The 17,626-nt window shown below is 36.2% G+C and overlaps 1 protein-coding gene across 5 annotated transcripts in view; it reads right to left on the bottom strand.

Annotated features, from left to right (window-relative positions):
• Nucleotides 1–17,626, bottom strand: part of Nox (NADPH oxidase) — an 804,684-nt gene that overhangs the window by 640,313 nt on the left and 146,745 nt on the right. The gene's annotated exons all lie outside the window — the stretch shown is intronic.

Here is a 17,626-nt window from a genome sequence, read left to right as displayed (position 1 = left end):
ATGGGGCAACTAGGTCAGGAGATAATGGAGTAGGGTGGACAGTTCCTTCCTCCTTCATTTCATATATCGCTGAGTAGTTACACATTAACCGAGCGTATCGCACGGGGCTCGCATTCGGAAGTCCGTGGTTCGATTCGCCGATCGACCAACCTAACTGTGGTTCTTACGTGGTTTTCCACAGTTACTTAGGCAAATGCCGAGTTTAAATTTTCATTGCCACGGTCCATTTTCCCATCCCTTCCCGTGTAGAAAAATAATTTAGATTTCATATCATATCATTCATCTTTCTCATCTCATTCAATAGACAAATTCAGGTCAAGACGCATGTCTTCATCCGCTTACGGGGGGGGGGATCCTGTCCGCAACCGTTCCTGAGTTCCCAGTCTTCCGCAATAACTCATCTCTGCCAGGATTCATTCCTTAAGAGCACTTCCAAAGGCGCTTCGATATCTTAGAAGGGCCGTCGAAATGGATCCTGTGCTACTTGGTCACCTTGGCGATATGAACTTAGAGCGGGGGAGGTAGGAAGCCACCATTGGGTGAGCGGCTGAGGAGTCACATGCGGCCGGTGGGCTGGTACACTCTCATCCTCATTCATCCCATAACATTCGGGGTGCACAATAGACCTCAGTATAGCCGACCTGCAAAGGGTCGTCCTAACCCGCCCGTAGCCACCGTGACCTAACCTAACCTAACCGTGACCTAGCTACACATTACACTAATCAGACTTCAAATGTATTGTTCAAATGAGGTGTACTGACTGATGATAGATGTACATATCAGCAAAAACCTCAATCGAAGGTAGGCCTATCATCATCATCATCATCATCATCATCATCATCATCATCATCAATAAGTTCAAGGTTTAGGCCGACGGCTTGTTCCGCCTCCAGAATTTTATCGGTCAAACTGGTCTCTCCAACGTTTCTTTGGTCTTCCCACTCGTCTTCTTCGTGTAGATCCGTAACACCATGTTCTAAAAAGTAATCTATTGGGCATTCTTGTTATATGGTCCTACCAATTATTTCTATATTTTTCAATTATAGTTGTTATACTCTCGATATTCAGTTCTTGACGTAGATTATTATTATTATTATTATTATTATTATTATTATTATTATTATTATCATCATCATTATTATACACTAACAAACACACGAAATACATTTCGTAAAAGTTTACATCATCAAGGCCAATCAAGACATTTTAATTTCAATTTAGGACTAGTTCTAGGGAAACTAATTTATTAAACCACTTCGAAATCCTTGGTCCAAAATAATAACTCTTCGATATTTAACTGCCAAATTTTACTTTCTTTTTACCAACTACAGACGTGTGAAAATTATTAGACTCAAACGGATTCATGTAACATTTATTCTACAAAACTCATTTATTACACACTGTCTGCAATAATTAATATATACGTAGTATGAAACCTTTTGTTCTTTATCATCAATTTTATGCGGTTTGGCATGTTGTTCATGAGATTTTCACATAGTTTCTTGATGTCTTCATCCCTGTGCCATGTTTGGATAAGTGCTTCTATGAGGTCCACCTTGGTGGTAATCGTCGTTTTTTTCCTCTTTACGTTAGACCAAATATTTTCAATCGGATTTGCGTCTGGGCTGTTACCTGGCCAGGGAAGGACGTCTACATTATTTTCAGCCGGAAAATTAGTTACTGACCTGGCTTTGTGACAGGGTGCGCCATCCTGCATGAAGACACGTTCACCATCAGGGAACCAGTCCCTCATTTGTGGAAAAATTCGTGTTTCTACGACTTTTTTGTATTGATCCTGTCGCATAGAGTCCTACAGAATTATTTTGTGGCCAGTAATTCATGATAATTATGAAAATGTAAAAAATGTGGTGCTGAATCTAATAATTTGCACATGTCTGTACAAATATATGAAATTATTTTAAGGTGTCGTTATTTCCCGTACTAGCCATGAATCTTAACATAGCAGAGACAACATTTTGTAGCCATGTTCTCAAAGTCATCAAATATTCAACTCGTAAACTCCCATGCCAATATTATTCTGGTCTTTATCTATACAATTAGAGCACAATTTCCATTTCCTGATTTCTGCTTTAAAATTGCAGTCTTGAGTATTTTTTTACTGACCACTGAGCTAAAAGCAAACACGTCTTCATACCGTTAACTCTCAAGACGTAATTTACGCTCGTTTCACGAAGTCAGATAAAAGTCTGCTATAAACTTCTCTGGCTTAAACATGTCTATTTTATCTGAATTAAAGAGTATGCATCTGTCACATATTTCAGGCCCTGTTCTCTCTGCAATCTCAATATCACTCTCTGACATAGTTCTTACAGGGGAGATTCAGCAGGTTGTGTACTTTAAGCCCCTTAATTATGTATTTCTTTTTCTTTCCATACTTACAGCAACACATCTTTATTAGCTATAAACAACATCATTAGTCAACCTATACAATAATAAAATACAAGAGAACAAAATAGCGCAAGAAACGGCTAAGTCCGTTTCTCAGTTCCTTTCATATCTTCGCGTAAGTTCCTATTCTTACCTAGTCTCTGTCTGTCTCTAATAATAATAATAATAATAATAATAATAATAATAATAATAATAATAATAATAATAATAATAATAATAATAATAATAATAAATGTTAGCATAGAAGATTATTATAGACAGTGGACCGTAAGCAACGCCATTAATTTCAGGGGGTTATTCTTTGACATATTTCAAACACAAAATTTTAAAACAATTTTGCTCGTTTTTGCTTCCTTTTCGAGATAAAAATTACTTTTTATGAATCGTTTCATAGCGTGTTTTGGAGAAGCCATTGATTTAATTCCCAATATCTTCAGTCAACTTAAGAGAGCAGTGTCTTATGATAATAAATGATAGAAAGAATTTTAGTTTTGTCCTATCCCTTAGATGTGCAGAAGTTTTGTTATTACTATTTATTATCTCGTTCCCTATTTGTCGTTTAAATTGATTCGAAGAACTGAAACATTTTAAAATTCCTTTTCAGAACGAAAAATTATATTTGTTCGGATCAAATTTCTCCACATTTAAGATAAAGGACGTCATTAGCAATCTTCTGTGGATACATGAGGAAGTTGAAATATTGAATGTTCAGATAAGAAATGGGCTGGAAACCTTAGATGTAATAGCATGTTACAGACCACCCAGTGAATTAAACAATTTAACTTTGCACAAACTAAATGAATATCTTAATACAATATCAGAAGACCGAAACGTAGTAATTGCTGGGGATCTAAACCTCCCGAAAATTAACTGGAACGGGATTTCAGGTACAAATTCAGATGCACAGACCCTTGTTAATGAATTGATCTGGCGTAAAGATTTCACGCAGGTAGTAAATGGTCCGACGCGTGACAATGCCCTCTTAGATGTTTACCTACTAAGACCTGTCTCTCTCTTTGTCAACTCTGAAAGTCTTCATAAAATAAGTGATCACAATAGCGTCTTATTAGAAATCTTATGGGAAAACACAGTAAATCCGAGGTCAAGTCCAGTGTCTGTCTGGAATTTTAACAAAACCGATGTCCATGAATTACAAACGTTTCTACGACAAAAGCATGATGACTTTCTAAGGACTGAAGGAAATATGGAAAATGTATGGCATAAATTTAAGTGTATAATTTTCGAGGCATTAGTAAAATGTGTACCTTCTAAAATAATTAAGAAAAATCCGGACCCAGAATATTACACTAATTATATTCGCTACTTAAAGAAAAAGACAAGGCGCGCATTTAGCAAACGTAAACGGAGCCATGAGCATTGGGAAAAATATGTTGAATTAATTAAGAAACTTGAGTGTGAAAAAAGGTTAGCTCAGGAAAATTTTCTAAAAACTATTTTAAAAGAAGATGAAAGTAACAATTGGAGACAGTTTTATAATTATGTACGCAGGAGAAAAGGGAAAAATGAAGGAGTAGTGCTTTTACGAAATCAGAACGGAGAAAGTATAACTGATGACAAAGAAAAGGCCGACTTATTAAATTCCTATTTCATTTCGGTTTTCAATAATAATAATAATAATAATAATAATAATAATAATAATAATAATAATAATAATAATAATAATAATAATCCCGCTGATAGGAGTGGTTGTGTCACAGACCGTGAATGTGAACCAAATTCGACTTTCAAAATAACTTCCAAAGGGGTTAGAGAGAGAATAACGAAATTAAAAAATCGGAAGTCTCGAGGACCAGATAGTATTGCTACAGAGATTCTTAAATTAGGTTCCGAGGCCATAATTCCATACTTAATGCGTATATTTCATGTTTCCATAAACAATGCAGCTATTCCATGTGACTGGAAATCAGCTATAGTGGTACCCATACATAAAGGTGGAAATAAATTAGATGTCGGAAACTACAGACCGATTAGCCTTACATCTGTCGTATGTAAAGTCATGGAGCATTTGATATCGGATTATATTCGTCATGTTCTAAATGCGAAAGACTGGTTTTACAACCGCCAGCATGGGTTTAGGGAAGGCTTCTCATGTGATAGTCAAATTACGTCGCTGGTTCAGGATCTAGCTGAAGAGGTAGATAGAGGCGGAAGAATCGATGCAGTTGTGATTGACTTTTCGAAAGCATTTGATTTGGTGCCACATGACATATTAATAGATAAGTTAAGTAGGCTAGGAATAGATAAAAGAGTGGTGCTATGGATCCAAGAATTCTTAAAAGGTAGAATCCAGAGAGTTAGAGTAGGTCATGAAATATCGGAAATTGGAAATATAAGTTCAGGGGTGCCACAGGGCAGCGTTCTGGGTCCATTACTCTTTATAATATACGTAAATGACCTATGCCAGGATATTACATCAAATGTGAGGCTATTTGCAGACGACTGCATTATCTATAGAAAGATTAGAAATAATTCAGATGTAGATGCTATTCAAACAGACTTGAATAAAATTTACAACTGGGCGTTAAAGCATAGGATGAAAATAAATGGTTCTAAAAGTAAATCTATAACATTTTGTAAAACCCGAGAGGAAACTACTCTTAATTACGAATTCAGTGGTGTTGTAATTCCGCAAGAACAATGTTGTAAATACCTAGGAGTGTATTTAAACTCCAAACTTTCTTGGGGAGAGCATGTTGATAATGTTACAGGCAAAGCATGGAGGGCACTTCACTTTATTATGAGAATCTTGAGAAAGGCTAGCCCCAAATCGAGGGAAATAGCATATCTAACATTAGTGCGACCGTTAATGGAATACGGAACTACATGTTGGGATCCCTATAGAATATATCAGATAAATTCCTTAGAAAGAATCCAGTATAGAGCAGCTAAATTTGTTAAAGGTAAAAGAGAAGATGGGAACGATACGATAAAAGAACTTAAATGGGAAACTTTGGAAAACAGACGTAGGAAAACTAGAATAACATCATTGTATAGAGCACATCTAGGTCAGAAAGCATGGGTAGACATAACGGCTCGGATAGAAAAGCCAACGTACTATGGTAGGAACGATCATGATTTTAAAATCAAATGTAGGAAACAGAAAACGGATGTAGGTAAATTCTCATTTTTAAATAGAACTATAAATGATTGGAATGACCTACCTGCAGCGGTCTTTGAGGGCTGTCCTTCCTTAAGGAGATTCAAGAATAATTTAAAGAGTTGTGTATAAAGTGAAAATTAAAATTAAGGTGACATTCAACATTTAATTTTTTTTTTTTAAGGTGGCATGTATTTATCTAGCCTGACGAGTTTACTTCCTTGGTTTGAATTGTAAATTATTTAAAAATAGCGTGTAAGAGGGCCTTAGACTAGAAATGTTTAGTTTAAATGTAGTTCTGTTTATAAGTACAGTATGCATAAGAATGCAATTATTTGACTTATTTGAACTGTTGTATCAGTGAAGCGAGGTGAGTCAGTGAAGTTATGGTTTTACAGTGCAGTGAACAGTTCCGATCAGTGATAATTTATAGCGTCAATGAAATGTGTTCTATAGTGTCAGTGAAATGTGTTACAGAGTGTCAGTGAAATGTGTGCTAAAGTGTCAGTGAAATGCGTCATAGTGCCACTACAGGGAATGAGATGAGAGTAAAGTGAAAGACTATTGAAAATTATGTAGGACCTATACATAATCATGTAGGTTGTGTTGTAAAATTAGGTGTTTTATTTTATGTTTTATTATTATTGTGTTAAATTGTATTGTGTATTCTTATTGTATTGTGTATAAAATTGTATATGTGTTGTAAATTTTATTATGTATTGTAAATTTTATTGTGTATTGCTTATCATTTTAACTGTGTATTGTTAATATTGTATATACCACTGCCACCGGGTGCTTGCCCACTTGCAGTGTAAATAAATACATACATACATTTATTACCATAATACACTGCTCTCTTAAATTAACTGACCATATTGATAAATAGCAAATATAAATGATACTCGGGAGGAAATTAAACACAGAATAAATATGGGAAATGCGTGTTATTATTCGGTTGAGGAGCTTTTATCATCCAGTCTGCTGTCAAAAAATCTTAAAGTTAGAATTTATAAAACAGTCATATTACCGGTTGTTCTTTATGGTTGTGAAACTTGAACTCTCACTTTCAGAGAGGAACAGACATTAAGGGTGTTTGAGAATAAGGTGCTTAGGAAAATATTTGGGGCTAAGAGGGATGAAGTTACAGGAGAATGGAGAAAGTTACCCAACACAGAACTGCACGCATTGTATTCTTCACCTGACATAATTAGGAACATTAAATCCAGACGTTTGAGATGAGCAGGGTATGTAGTACGTATGGGCGAATCCAGAAATGCATATAGAGTGCTAGTTGGGAGGCCGGAGGGGAAAAGACTTTGGGGAGGCCGAGACGTACATGGGAAGATAATATTAAAATGGATTTGAAAGATGTGGGATATGATGATAGAGACTGGATTAATCTTGGTCAGGATAAGGACCAATGGCGGGCTTATGTGAGGGCGGCAATGAACCTCCGGGTTCCTTAAAAGCCAGTAAGTAAGTAATAAATGTTAACATAGAAGAATATTATAGACAGTGGACCGTAAGTAACGGCATTAATTTCAGGGGGTTATTCTTTGAGATATTTCAAACACAAAATTTTAAAACAATTTTGCTCGTTTTTGTTTCCTTTTCGAGATGAAAATTGTTTTTTATGAATTGTTTGATAGCGTGTTTTGGAGAAGCCATTGATTTAATTCCCAGTATCCTGTCAACTTAAGAGAGCAGTGTATTATGACAATAAATGATAGAAGGAGTTTTAGTTTTGTTCTTTCCCTTAGATGTGCAGAAATTTTGTTACTACTATTTACTATCTCGTTTCCTATTTGTCGTTTAAATATGCAGAAATCTGATCCGAAGATATGTAACATTTTAAAATTCGTTTTCAGAAAAATTATATTTCTTCGGATCAAATTTCTCCACATTTAAGTTAAAGGACGACATTAAAATTCTTTCAATCATTTATTATCATAATACCGTGCTCTCTTAAATGTACTGAGCATATTGGGAAATAAATCAATGGCTTTCCCAAAACACGCTATGAAATGTTTCATATAAAACAATATTTATCTCTGAAAGGAAGCAAAAACGAGAAAAATTGTATGAAACTTTTTTGTATGAAATACATTAAGGAATAAGCACCTAAAATTAATGTCATTACTTACGGTTCAGCCTGTATATAACGGCCCCAACGAGTAGAATACGGTATTTGTTCTTATCAGACTTATTTTTCCCTCGGAGACTGAAACCAGTTTAACCTTGTAAATTGTGTGATATTTCACATATACTTCTTCATCAGCAATGGAAAGAAATCCAGTTAAAATTTCTTCCGAAGCTAGTGGACTAAGAAATTAACAAAGAAAATGTCTATTACTTTGCGATGCATTCCCCTATGTTACCATTTTATCTTTTAATTCAATCTAGTTGCAACAAGTAAAACCTGTACATGGGTATTTATTATGTAGTAGCATTCAAAGACTTCTCTGAAACCATTAGAACTGCCCATAAACTGAACTCTCGGAAATTTACAAGTCATATATCTTATTTCGTGCGTCGTCAGTTCACATCCTGGTAGTACTCTCAATATTACACGCATACAACATTTCTTTCAGTTAAGGTTCACTCAGCAATACAAAATACTTCCTAGGATAGGCCTTAGCGAAATGCGGCATAGGCCGTTCTTGAAACGAAGATTATTCTCCTTGTGTTTGCGTGAGCGGAGACCGAACCCGGATCCTATGGATCAATTATCTCACTGTAGAGAGTTACCTGATACAAGCCAGAGGACATGGATATATGCATCAACGTATGAAGTGCAGGAAATGATCAATTATCGACACATCGTCCCGCGCTACCTTAAGAAGGCGGTGTTCAGCATACTCGGATGTTAGAATGTGAGATGAGAGGAGTGTGAAAAACTACGTGATGTGTTCATATACAGAGTTGGCGAAATATTACTCCTCGTCGCGTTGCTCGAACTTAAACACACCCAAATATTGACGTATCGCGTTGCTAATATCATGTCTTGAACAGTTGCTGATATCGTTTATCGTTCCTCCGACATAAACGTAGCATTACCAAAATCAGCCCTGAAATCTTAAATGATCGCACCTCAATCGTCCGCCAGTATCAGAGACACATTTTTCATGCACAGAACTGTTTTGTAAAAAACAAAAGTTATGGCGTTTTGCGGAAAGAATCAGACAAGAACCAAAGTTGTGTGAATAATTGTCCTTTAGAAGGATTAGAACATTTTAAATATGTAGGTTTTAATTTAGCAATACTTTGAATTAGGGATGAGCAGGATCCGTCTATGCTTATCTACTTAACAATATTAAATATTAAAATATTTGTCACATTTTACGAGGGTGATCCAGGAAATAACGACCGTTCGCGCATACCCGCCGCGCAGCTTCCTTGTTTGAAGGTCAACTGGCTTCCTTAACATGTGTTCTCATAATGTTGTGAGTACTGGTTGCAACAAGTCGCCATTGTGCACTTTGTGTTAATTCAAAATGAACGACGTGATTGATAATCCCGCGGACAGTGAGGTGAGGAATGTTATTCGATTTTTGAATGCCCGACATTTGAAACCTGCAGAAATTTACCGGCAATTGAAAGAAGTGTATGGTGATACTGTAATGAATGAAAGAAATGTGAGAAAATGGTGCGAAATGTTCAACAATGGGCGAACAAATGTCCACGATGAAACTCGACCCGGACGCCCATCACTCATCACAGAAGACCTGAAGACTAAAGTGAACGACAGAATCTTGCAAGACAGGCGCACATCACTCGACGAATTGCATATTACCTTTCCTGACATTTCTCGTTCTTTGCTTGGTGAAATTGTGTCGCAACATCTTGGCTACCACAAAAATCTGTGCACAATGGGTTCCACGGCAACTGAGTGACCAACACAAAACTCAGAGAATGGCCTCATTATTGACATTCTTGATTCGATATCACACAGATGGAGACGTCTTTCTTGATCAAATTGTGACTGGTGATGAGAACTGGGTGTCCCACAACACCCCAGAGACCAAGCGCCAGTCACGTGAGTGGCATCATCCCTCATCACCCAAGAAACCGAGAAAATTCAAACAGACTCTCTCAACACAAAAAGTCATGGCTACTGTCTTTTGGGATCGCAAAGGTGTTCTTATGCTGGATTTCACGCCAAAAGGCACTACGATCAATGCAAATCGTTATTGTGAGTCTTTACGAAAACTACAGCGAGCCATCCAAAACAAGAGGCGAGGAATGCTTTCGAGAGGAGTTGTGCTTCTTCAAGACAACGCCCGCCCGCACACTGCTGCTTCAACTCGAGAATTGCTGGATCAATTCGGTTGGGAAATCTTTGATCATCCGCCCTATAGTCCAGACCTTGGTCCTAGCGATTTTAACCTTTTAACTAAGCTGAAAGACTTTCTGGGTGATACGCGTTTTGGAAGTGATGAAGAGTTGAAGAAGACAGTGAACACCTGGCTTAATGAACTGGCGGCAGAGGAGTATAACACGGGAATTCTAAAGCTAGTGAACAGATGGGACAAATGTTTAAATGTAGGTGGTGATTATGTAGAGAAGTAAAGGAAGCTTCAGTTATGTAATAGACTTTGTTTTTTCAAATAAATATATTTTTTTAAATTATTACAACAAAACGGTCGTTATTTCCTGGATCCCCCTCGTATTAGCTTGAACGTTTTCGGTTTGAATAAGCGATCTTCAGAAAATTATGCCTGAGAGTCCACAATTGTTTACAGTAGAGGATCATAATTAACTCATTGTTCACACTGTACTACATAACACGCATGTACCAATCTACATTCATATGTATTCTCAAGTATAATTTTCTGAAGGTGGCTTATTCAAGCCGAAAACTTTCAAGCTAATAAAATGTGACAAGTATTTTAATATTTAATATTTGTTTAAGTAGATAAGCATAGACGGACCCTGCTCATCCCTAATGCAATGTATTAGCTTATCGGTCCTCATCATGTCTCTTAAATTTAGAAATACTTACTTACTTACATACTTACTTACTGGCTTTTAAGGAATAATAAACAAAAATACGTTGATATAAAACTATCATTATTCCAAGGACTGCAAGGAACATTAAAACGAATCCTCCTGAATAGAGCAAGGAAGGAAACATTGATGAAATTCTACAACGTAATGGCACTCCTTACACTACTCCATGGCTCTGAATGTTGGGTCTTTACAAAACAGCAACAATAAAGAAATTAAACAGCCTAGATGAAAATTTGCATCCAGTAGCAGGCAGAAGACTCATAGACAAAATTTCAAAGGAAGTAATTAGATCAGATATTTGATTTAAATGAAAAGATTCAAAATAATCAAGTAAAATAATATCATTTTCTAAGAATGAATACAAATAGACTCCCATATATTTTTATTTCACTACAAAGCAGCAGTTTACGGCGAAGTAGAGGACGCCCGGAATAACCAAGGAAGGAGTAACATAGCTTTTAGTTTAGAACCGGAATGAGCCATAAGGACTCAAGCCTTAATGTTGGTGATGATGAGTATGACATTTGTTTTGCAGTAAAAATTAACAGGTGTAGTGGGACTTTCCGCTCATTCTATAGTTGTCGCCCACATCACGGTATTAATGTATAAAGAGGCGTAATGACTCACGTCTGTTATATTGCTTTCTTATGAAGGGAACTCGTATTTTAATTAAATTACGAAGCACTGTATTCAATTAATACTTTTTTAAAATTAAAATTCAGTTGAGAATCAAAATCAGTAACATAAGCTTATAGCAGTAATTGTTCCTTGTATTAATTCTGCAGTGCCTGGGAAAAGTGACATAAGTCGGTTTTCACAAACCTTTTCTTGATAATTTATTGACAACTTACACTGGTTTATGTCGATTTGATTTTTTTCTGTATGAATTATTGTAATGGGAGGAATACCTATGTATTTTTTTTCCAAGCGAACAGATGTTCCGTAAGTTGTCAATAAATTATCAAAAAAGGTTTGTGGAAACTGACTTGTGTCACTTTTCCCGAGCACTACAGAATTTATTAAGAAAGTGTCTTTTAAATAAGATTTAAAACACAAATTTTCTTCCAAGAATTCTTTGCTTGTAATAAATTATGGATTTTCCTTGAAATTACATAAATTTCCTATGGTAATAAAACATAACACTACGTGAAATAAATGACAATACCGTGCTTTTACTTTTTCTTTGATATTGCGTAAATTTTCTCTCGCGATATAATATTTCATTTATTTATTTATTTATTTATTTAATTTACTTCTTGGAGTTAAGACCATCAGACCTTTTCTTCCATAATACACCACTACCTAAAACTAATGTTATAATTTATACTGAAGATCTTCACAGGTTATACCATGCTTTTACTGGATAACGCCACAGTCTACTATATACAGTCACGAAGCTTGAGTTTTGAGGGTGCTAGAAACAATAGACTGTGACGGTACTATTTTGCATTGCCTGTAATGAGGCGATATTAGGGATCCTAGTGGTGAGCAACTATCTAATGTTTGCATATTTACTACGTATTGAGCTTCGCGACTGTTGTACTAGACTGTGATAACACTGCAATTGATAAAAGCACCTTTCATAATTTTTCTTGTTGCAGATGGATAAAAGTTAATCACGGAATCAGGAATGGAGCGGTAAACATCTAATTGCCAAGGAATAATAGAACGAGTGTGTTAACCTCTTTGTGCGGCAGAAGTAAACCTTCTTGAAGACATAATTAATGTGTAGTAATAATAATGATGACTGTCGTATTGAAGATTCAGATTCCTATCAATCGCAAAACACGAATGAAAATATAAAGTAAACATACCACATACACGAAGTTATAGTGGAATTTTAAATATTGTTAGAACATCAGACCGTAATTTCTTACCTAGACATCTTAAGTCTTCGGGCCACGAATTACAAGACAATTCTTACCTGCAACAAAAAGAAAATCAAATCAATTTTTTATTACTGATTGTCGATGTATGTAATCTACTTAACACAAACCGAAAACAAATGACAGATTTATTACAAAATTAAGCATTAATACCTTAATATTGAATTTTAAAAATATATTATTTGATTTGCAGTAGTTGTGATATTTTTTTTTCCAATGACGCTTTTAATTGTATGTACAAGTCATTCACGGTCGAAACCCAACTACAATGAGATATGACTGACAATTTATTTTTTAGAGCCCTCTGCTGGGGACTGAATTCCTTTACGTGCCGTAAATCTACGACACGGAATCCAGAGCTTTACTGTTTTTAGCCCCCGCCGTGTTTATAACCCGCATTTACTTACTTACAAGTAGCTTTTAAGGAGCCCGGAGGTTCATTACCGCCCTCACATAAACCCGCCATCGGTTCTTATCCTCAGCAAGATTAATCCAGTCTCTACCATTATATCCCACCTCCCTCAAATACATTTTAATATTATCCTACCATCTACGTCTCGGTCTCCCCAAAGGTCTTATTCCCTCAGGGCTTCCAACTAGCACTCTAGATGCATTTCTGGATTCACCCATACCCTACTACATGCTCTCAAACGTATGGATTTTATGTTCCTAATTATGTCAGGTGAAGAATAAAATCCGTGCAGTTCTATGTTGTGTAACTTTCTCCATTCCCTCTTAGCACCAAATTTTCCTAAACACCTTATTCCTCTGTTTCTGTACAAAGTGTGAGTCCAAGTTTCATAATCACACAGAACATACCGTAATATAATTGTTTTATAAATTTCAACTTTCAGCTTTTTTGAGAGCAGACTGGATGACAAAAGCTTCTCAACCGAATAATAACAGGAATTTTCCATATTTAATCTGCGTTTAATTTGCTCTCGAGTTCATTTATACTGGGTGTTTCCGGGCCAGTGATTTTCGAATACGGATGAGCCAATGGGAACAGTAGACAAGCTCACAGAATGTATCGGGTCACAAGTACCCACGTAGGAGACATCCGGCCAATACCATCTTTCCACGACTGTTCCAAAGGTTAAGGTAAGGAGGGCACGTGGTGCTAAATTACAATTTCATTTCCACACAACTATTTTTGCTTATAACTTTCGACTCAGTCATTTCCGGACCATGGTTCCTTATCTCAAATTGATACATGTGTCCTTCGCCATCATCCCTGAAAGTTTGTAACACCAGCCCGGAAACATCCTGTATTTGTTACTGTTGCTTCAAGGTATTTGAATTTTTCCACCACTTCAAAGGATAAATTTCCACATGTTTAAAGCTCGCAAAGCAACAGCTATCATGGTAACCATTAAACCGCCGAGGACGAAATGTTCAATGTCCATTCATCAAAATATATAGATTTTTTCCGAAGAAAAAGGTTAGAAATCGGATATGCGAAGAATTTAAATTAAAACAACGAAATTTCTCAAACAAGCCTGCTGTATAGCGTCCTTTTTGCTAAAGGTAAATCTTACTATTGCTGTAGAGAATTGGAAACTGAAATTCTGCAAAATCAGTATTTCTATAGGTAATGAAGAGGGGTCTCGTTAAGAGAAGGTAGACCACTGATTCTTTGAACTATGAATACTAGGACACCTCGTTCGACAATAATGTAAATATGAAGTTTCGTCACAGGTATTTTAGTCGAGGCATCTAAGAATTCGCTGCTAGACAAAGAATTCCTAATAGTCATAAAACTAAGTTTACACAAAGTCGTTCCCAAGGCAACCCATGTTTGTTGCGTCAGACGCATCTTCTCAAAACGGTATGTGAGGGTCATTAAAACAACATTTTTCAGATTTCAGGCGACGTTAATCCCGGAGTCCGTTGCTCAAGCCCAGTCATTGAAATGCTTTCCTTTCAGTCCAAAGGCACATTGCTTATGCTTTTAAACGGACAAAGATTGATGACAGAGTTCAACTCGTAAGCGAGGCTAAGTGGATGGCTTAATTCGTTGCTGACAGGACAGTTGATAAGAAAGTGGTCGTCCCATGCACGTTGACAGAGGTCGAAGGTGTGTGAGGACAGGTTGTCAATTCAAAGGACAAGTGAGTTGCTTCAGAAAGACAGTAATAGAGAAGAAATCTAAGTAATTTATTGTACAATTCATTTTTGAAAGTGTTTCAGATAAGTCTCTGAATAATATCAATGAATGTTTGTGGTTTTAGTCAATTACTTATCATACAATATTCAAAGAATAAATCCTTTTATATTACATATTTTATGATTTGTATAAACGTTTCCATCGCTTTTAGCAACATCACCAGATACAATTTCTAATACAATAACCTCAGCTATAAGTAGATATTAATCAATATTAAAAGTGAATGTTAAAATTGAGTTAAAAGTAAAAGCACAGTCAAGTATATACAGTCATGAAACTCAATACGTAGTAAATATGAATCCATAGATAGTTGCTAACCACTAGGATCGCTAATATCGCCTTATTACAGACAATGCGAAATAGTACCGGCACAGTCTATTGTTCCTAGCACCCTCATAACTCAACTTTCGCGACTGCATATACTAGACTGTTGTAAAAGCTTAAAACATTACAAACATTTTTTAATATTACCAGCTTTCACATACTTAAACAATAAGCATTTCTTTGTTATGTGTTTATGATTAATCATGCAAGGTTATTATGTAAATGATTAATTTGTGAGTGAAAACTCGTTTACATTTTTATATACATAATAAAAAATGTTTGTATTCTATGTAGGCTATATTACATCTCGTGACTAATATTGCTGACTATAATGTTTTAATCTTTTAATTTTAACTCAATTTTAACTTTCAGTTTTTATATTGATTAATATCTACTTAGGCCTATAACTGAGGTTAATATATACTGGAAATTGTATGTATCTGATGATGTTGCAAAAGCGACGAAAACGTGTGAGGGCGGCAATGAACCTGCGGGTTCCTTAAAAGCCATTTGTAAGTAAGTAATAACTGAATAATACACACACGAAAAAATTATCGCTCACTATCGACTAGTAGGGGAAGACATCTTTAAACGTCAGTGTACCAACGAGAGCTGTCCCTACTCTATGTTCTCATATTGTGAATGCACTTGATCAATCTACTTTGGGATGAACTAAGCGTGTACAATTTTAAAGTAAACCCTTTCGTACGAAGAGTAAAGAGTTGCAGTAGACTACTACGTTCTATTGAATACAGCATGGACTATAATCTGAGTGGACTTAAAACAGTACAATAGTGTAGCCTTTTGTTGAAGCCGTTTTATGCGATTTGCATTTGTAACTCCCTCGCAAGCCACGACTCACTTGTTCTGCCACCGGTCGCCTTCCATTAGAACACCTCACAGCTCACGTGGAATGATTCCAATAAACACGTCTCTGTATAATTTGATGGACCTGTAGCAGCTTCTCAGAAGAGGCGAGGATCGAAGGTACAGGGCAATAAAATGCAGAGTGTATGCAATAAACTGCGAGATCAAGTTCACACACCGACCACGCGAACAGGCGTCCTGACTTCACAATACCAGCAATCCTCATCGCAAGATTTGCCGCATTTATCTTGAAAGCGAGGAAAAAAAAAATCCAATGTCAGAATGAAAGAGCCTAATTTCAAGTGTTGTTTTCAAAAATGACTTTTAACATGAATTACAAGAGAGAGTGAAACTACCATAAATCACTGAACGGGATAGCAGAGTAAGTGACAAAGAATCACAACGAAATAGTTAACAAATTCATCCATATTTTTGTTATTTAAATCCAATAGAATACACAGAACAAGTGGATAATTCAGACAATACGGCAGCTTCAACTTCGTTCTCCGCTAGTCACCGGGCCATGTCAAACAAAAGAGAATCGAAATGTTACTAGTAAAATGCATGACTATGTTCCTTAAGGTCCCGCGCCGTGGCGTCGTCTAAGGCATTCTGCCTGGGACTCGCGTTACGGAATGCGCGCTGGTTGGAGTCCTCATGGGAGAAGAAATTTTCTCGTAAAATTTCGGCCAGTGTATGGGACCGGTGCCCACCCAGCATCGTGATGCACATGGGGAGCTACAATAGGTAGCGAAATCCGGTTACGCAAACCAGCTATAACGGCTGGGCGGCTCATCGTGCTAACCACACGATACCTCCATTCTGGTTGGATGATCGTCCACCTCCGCTTCGGCATGTGGCTGAGGCCAGCAACCGGCTGGTCGGTTTTGGCCCTTCGTGGGCTGCAGCGCCACGAATTATTATATTATTTAAGAATTCACTGCACTAGTAAAGTGCAAGTTCTACGGAGTGTAACTGGGAATTTATTTTAATGCACAAAAAGAAAAGGCATATTTTCGAAAATATAACAGGTTATCACATTAAAATGAGGGAGAGATATGATGTGGTCCCGGGTATATCGTTGAAATGGGCTAAGCACTTGTCACTGCAACAAACATTAGTTCAAACACTTGTAATGCCGCCGCACTTTGACTATTGTGACGAGTTGTTCACTGACTTAAGCACCGAATTCTCAAACAAATTGCAACGTGTTCATAATATGTGTATAGGATACGTGTGCAATGTCCGACGATACGATTATATTTCACCATTTTCCGTATCCTTATCTTGGCTCTGGTTCAACGATCGCAGAAGTTTACATTACCTTTCTCTTCTATTTCAAATTCTTCGCACCTCAGCCGCAAGTTATCTGTCGTCTCGTCTTGTGTATTTATGCTCCAACCGTAACCTAAAGACTCGATCTCAGATCACTGGCACATTGTGTATATCATAACATTTCCCGATACTCGTCATCATTCACCGTTCCAATTTTTCATCGATGGAACTCCCTACCTCATACCTTAAGGGGCTGTCAGATATTTACTAATTTCAAAACCCGGTTGTCAAATAGACTGCATGTGAGATTTCCTAAAATATAAATTTTTCTAATATATGCTTTTTATTTTTAACATAAAAATTTTCTTTATTATTTTAACAATTAGATTAATATTACTATAATTAGTTTGATTTTTATAAATTAATGTAGGGCCTAACTAAACTTGTTTTCATATTATTATTATTATTATTATTATTATTATTATTATTATTATTATTATTATTATTATTAGGCTATTATTATTAACATTATTATTATTATTATTATTATTATTAACATTATTATTATTA

The sequence above is a fragment of the Periplaneta americana genome, chromosome 5 (assembly GCF_040183065.1).
Source record: "Periplaneta americana isolate PAMFEO1 chromosome 5, P.americana_PAMFEO1_priV1, whole genome shotgun sequence".
Classification (NCBI taxonomy): domain Eukaryota; kingdom Metazoa; phylum Arthropoda; class Insecta; order Blattodea; family Blattidae; genus Periplaneta; species Periplaneta americana.
This window is presented reverse-complemented; position numbering and strand designations above follow the sequence as displayed.